Genomic DNA, 5,668 nt, shown 5'->3' on the forward strand with positions numbered 1-5,668 from the left:
TACAAACATACAAAGTTCCTTTCCTTGAATTTAGCAAAAGGAATTTTTTGGGGCGGAATTTCTCCCTTTCCCCTAACCTTCACCGGCCCTTTATGGAGATAAAAAACGGCATGATATTAAGCTGAGACACATGCGGAGAGTGGGAACCAATACTTGTTTTATAAAAGGAATTTCATGCTATCGCTTGTAACGTGCGCTATTAAAGTCCGAGTAAAGAACTAAATATTAAAATGCATCGGTGTATATAGCCTGGCAAAAGCTGGTATAATTATGTACATAAGCAACCAGTAGAGAGAAACAGCTTGACTGCGAATGGAAACGAACTTTGTTGTTCTCCTTCTCACACTCGCTCTCTCTCTCTCTCTCTCTCTCTCTCTCTCTCTCTCTCACACACACACACACACACACACACACACAAGCCCCATTTCGGCTATTTGTTGGTCTTTCGATGGCGCATTCCCTATACACACTATGGCTCATGTTTGCTTCTAGTTGAACCTTACTACACAGAGGTCGACTTGCATACTTGCTCGCACGAGTAGCATCAGTCTTAAACCCATTCACACAAGCAATATGCCTTTATAACTTTCGGTACTCAGAGCAGTGCTTGTTTTTTGTTTTAAAGCTAGCCTTTTTCTTACTCAACTCACTGATCAAACAGTTTGCTCACCTAATAGTATATACATGGTGTTGTTCATACATAGCAAAATTGTTGGTGGACACACAGTTTTGGAGCAAGCAAAATACATTTTACGTCGGCTCTCATGACGGGAAAAAGGATGGATGCCCAGGCCGTGATTTCTTCCTCCTCTAATCAGGTGGACAGATGTATATTTTTTGCATTAATTTTTGTTCTTCTCAAGACTAAAAAAGTAAGTTAATCAACTTTAATTACACTAATTTGAAAAGTGTTTAGTGTTTTTTGACATAAAATACAAAGTAGTTTTTAATGGTTTTTTTGCTTAATTATGGTCATAAGTAAGCAAGCAGCTACTTTGACAAAGGAAAGACTTTATGCTAACATGATATTTTTGTTAATAATACTCTACATAAAGAGTAAAAAAGCATCCTTTCTTCCATAAATAATGTTGCATAAATAGAATTAACCCCTGAGAATTACATTAATGTAACTCTTCAAGAGTAGTTGTTAAATTCTAAATTTTGTGTGATTATAGCCAGATTTTTATAACTTTGCTAGACACTATGATGCACTTGGGTTTTTCTATTGATAGAGGGATCAGAACATATCTTACCCTATACTTTGCTAAACTATGAAAAAACATTTACTTTATTATACTTTTTTCCAGTGCTCTAAGAATCCTCTCTATCAAGTTTTAATCGATCTAGAGAAAATTATCCTTGCTGTCATAAGCAAACAATGCATAGTTTTGAATGCATGGATAAAGGGGACATGGATGACAACTATCGGATCCGCTCTATACGTGCATTCCATGACTAAACAAAAATACTGATTATTTTTTTAATTGCATGATGGCTGTATGTAAGGATTCTGACTTCTTTTTTCTTTGAATTTAAGTGTTGTTCGAACACACACATACACACACATACTAGTGCTACTTGAAGTGCCCTCATCTTCAAGCTCTGCTACTTTTAAAAAATTTAATCTACCTAACACCTTTTGTACAATAAGGTTCTCCCTCTAGTGAACACATACATATATTTTTGGAGTTGTCATACTTGCACACAATATCATTGGCTCCTCCCCTTTGGGTACCATTGAACTCTTCTCCCCTATCCATTAAATGACTCCCATCTTGTGTGAATCATACCTAACCCTTTCAAAATCTATATTCCCTAATGATTTTTGTGCCCAGTGGAAACCTCACCTTACTTTACCCACGTTTGCTACTCCTTGGAGTGAGGGTTGTTTCCTCATCATTGCAGCTCGTCGATTAGCTGCCCTCCACCCTCGCCTCTATCGATCGATGTGACAACCATTGGAGATTACTTTTTCTCCCCCTCTTGGCCTTCTACAAATGCAAGTCTTTACTTTTGGCCCGAGATGTTGCTGACGGGTGATGTTTCATGTAAGTTATAAAGCTCCATGTCTTCATTGAATTTGGTTCTTTCCTTTGAGGAGTATTATATATGCATCCTTGGTTTTTGTGATGCATATGGTAGGCATCTTTGTTGCTTGCATCTGCTCTTCTCCCATTACATGAGGAGGCGGTTCATCTCCCCTCTTGCCACCTTGCAAGTAGACTTTTTGTGCCTAAATCCCATGATGTATATATTGATTTATTGAGGGGTTAACTACAGTTATGTCCTACTTAAGCTTGTATAGTCTTGTTGCCATGTTTAATGCTTGCTGGGAATGGGAGTTGGACCTAAAAGTATCTTGATAAATTTGGAGATGGATGCCAGCTGAGTCCCTTGCCATTCCACTATATAAAGTTGATGAATTTGGAGATGGATGCCAATTGAGTCCCTTGTCATTCCACTATATAAAGGGTGAGGGTTACACTTAGCCTTGTGATTTTTGTTTTTAGGTTGTCATATGAAAGAGGGTGTATGTAAGTGTTATTGTGAAAGGGTGAGTTTTTGAAGAGCTTTGGCTTGTTGATTTGTTGTGCGGTGAAAACTATGGGCTTTACTCATCTTACGATTATGGAAATTGTGGAAGCATCCTCCTTCCAAGTTTTTTCTTGAGTCACTTAACTCTAGATTTATTTAAATTAAAAAATGGTTGGAAATACTGGTCAGCTATGATTTACTTTGGCTCTATTACATAATGGAATGCATGGCTAATATGGGCATTAACTTAAATCATACAATCAATTTGATGTGCTACTAATTTGGGTTTGACTTCGACCTTGACAAGCTTGGATTTGACCTTCTAACAAGGTTTAAAATAAATGGTTGATGTTGTTTATGACTCTAGGTTTCTCTGAAGGCTAATTAAATTTGAGCTTGGTTGTTCTTGCTGCTTGAGGGGTTTAGATTCTACTACCTTTTCTTGCACTTTGGATTATATTTGGAAAATTTGGTCTAATGATGATGGACTTTTCTCCTAGCTCATAGCTCTGGCATGAGTTATGCATGCACCTTGCTTTGATATGCTATACTGGGGCTGTCTTGATACCTTCACTTGCTCTGGCATACTAATGAATTGTTTGTTTTTTTTGTAAAAGGATCTTTTGCTATGTTGAAGGGCTATTGGCCTAGACATGAAATCATTTGCATAAGGGCATATGGGGTTGTCTTAAACCTTGCTACCTCATAAATTGGTTTTTCCTTGGATTGATTGGCTAGCTATTTGTGGTGAACAATAGGGAGTAGTTGGTTTCTTTTATAGTAAAATTTAATATGATAACTTCAACCTTGAAATATCATCATCTGAAACTCTACACATCCAAATATGTGTTTTGGCATCTAACCACGATGGTACTTTTGTATTTACACATTGAGCCGAATTCTTCTATTGGGGTTTTTGACTCATCCTTCAAAGAATGGTCTTCAAAATTATTCCTTGTAATATACAATTATATCCTCAATCTTGAATCATTTCTTATCGTTGCATAAATGGTCTCCCTAATATGTTATGCAATTTGGACTTCTTTCCAAAGTCCACTATGGTCTTCATCCTCTACTTTCTGATCCAAAATATAATCTTCCCTCATTAAGATATGATGGTCCCAAGCACCGCACATCCAATAGTTGAGTGGAAGTTGTGGCCAGCCTATCACTTCCCACCACAATCTAAATATATGTAGATGTCCCTTCAAGAGTAGTACATTATGGATGGGATGTATATGTTGTATATATAGACAATCATGTGCAATCTAGTGGAAAGAGCCGTGGGTCTAGATTCATTGTCACAACACTCTTCCTACAGCATTTGAGCCTCAACATTCCCCTTGTATCTTGTGACAACTTGACATGGAGTTGTGTGTGTTGTGAGGCATTCTGGACGATACCTTGAGAGTAATTGGGCTCATACCGAGCTGGGGGTCTATCCTATTGAATCCCTTCTACTTATTTCTTGCTTATCTCCCTTGAGTCATGATTTTTCTAGTCAGTTTTGTTATTTTCTTGTGGCCCTTTTCATCACTCATAACATTGATATAAGGGACCTTCATCTCAACTTGCTACAAGCAAGAGCGCAAGTTATAGTTTGTTAGTTCAATGATGGACCTTTTCATCCAATTTTATATTATACATATTCCATGTATCACAACAATTTTACATGTTACATCATTGTTTTGATAATGAAGCTAGATAGGATCTTCTAATAGTTGTTTATTTGTCTATGCATATTTATACTTTTATTATGTCAAAAAACACACACTATACAACACATGGCTTATTGGTTCAGTAACATGCCTACTAGATACTTTTGAACAAAAGACTTTTTTGTTCCTACTCTGTAAGTGCATTTATGCTCACAAATTTATGTTGTAATGGGTCCTTGGTCAGATTATGATTGACATCCATTGTGTAGAAGAAGCGGGATGATTTAGAGGAAGTCACAATGATAATGTCACCTCATATAACCACTTTTTCACTTTTATATGGATTGGTTTGAAATTACTTCATGCTGAGTATGGAGCTTGATTTAACCTTGTATACATTTGCCAAAAGCCAAAAAGCCAAAAATCAATCCCCTTTTCGCTAAAATATCTTGGTCACATGGTGGCCGAAAAGTGGTCGATGGATACATGGCCAGTGTGGATGGTGGGCGACGATTAATGGTCGATGGCTGGTAGTCAATGCTTGGTGGCCGGTGGTAGATGGACGCGTCTACACATGGGTGGCTACCGCTCATGAGAGAAGGCAGCCCGTAGAGGCTCCTTGACATCTAAAAAAGGAGGCCTCTTCTACACATGATGAAGAAACAAGAAGTGCAAGTTGAGACAGAATCAAGCGAGATGACTGTTGAGGGTTTCCAAGCTCTTTGTAAATTACTTCAAGTTTGTAGTGTAAACCCAGTGAATGGTTGCTTTTCCGTGGACGCATCCCACACTTGGGCGAACCACCTATATCTCGTGTATGCTGCTCTCACCTCTCTCTCTCTCTCTCTCTCTCTCTCTCTCTCTCTCTCATATGTTACATCTCTCTCCAAGAAGTACATCACTCTATTTGCTACTTAACAGTACACGACATACTCTTTTTTCTCACTTAGACTCAATTCAACCATTTAATTATAAAAAGGATGAAAATATTACATAATATCTTCTCAGGCTGCCAATCGCTCAATGTCTTTCAACAAACTGTTTTCTTTTGAGGTGTATATAGTGGCTACAGTTGATGTGTTCTTTTGACTAGCTATTTTTTGAAAGATGTTCTTTGTGCTCTTATACTTAACCCCTTCCAAGTGCCAACAAGGTGCTAGGCCTCACAAGGACACAACATAACATAAAAATTTTATTTTCATGTGTCTAGTAGCATTTTTGCTACTTTTTCTTGACACTTTTTTGCTTCATTGATTCATTTTTTAACACTTTTTTATTGCTTCCATTATGAGATGCTTATGGCAATTGGACTAAAGGACTAAAGCCTAATCATAGCCTTAGGTCATGTTAAAAATGAATGGAGTATTAAAACTATCACTAAGAGTTTAGGACTAATGAGAAATGAACCTACATTAACCTAAGGTCAAGGCCAATTACCTATGATTAGCACACATAAAACCTAATTTTTTGATGAG

At 37.4% G+C, this 5,668-nt stretch overlaps 1 long non-coding RNA gene across 2 annotated transcripts; it reads left to right on the forward strand.

Moving 5' to 3' along the window:
• The first annotated feature begins 320 nt into the window (after positions 1-320).
• Positions 321-4,999, forward strand: LOC147424714 (uncharacterized). 2 transcript variants are annotated; one of them, XR_015186488.1, is made up of 2 exons: positions 321-2,472; positions 4,438-4,999. It is a non-coding gene; the product is annotated as an uncharacterized LOC147424714 (long non-coding RNA). The 2 variants fall into 2 exon arrangements; XR_015186489.1 differs by having other exon boundaries at positions 321-2,048.
• Positions 5,000-5,668: the final 669 nt, after the last annotated feature.

Source organism: Adiantum capillus-veneris, chromosome 25 (genome assembly GCF_014529385.1).
Source record: "Adiantum capillus-veneris isolate H3 chromosome 25, ASM1452938v2, whole genome shotgun sequence".
Lineage (NCBI taxonomy): Eukaryota > Viridiplantae > Streptophyta > Polypodiopsida > Polypodiales > Pteridaceae > Adiantum > Adiantum capillus-veneris.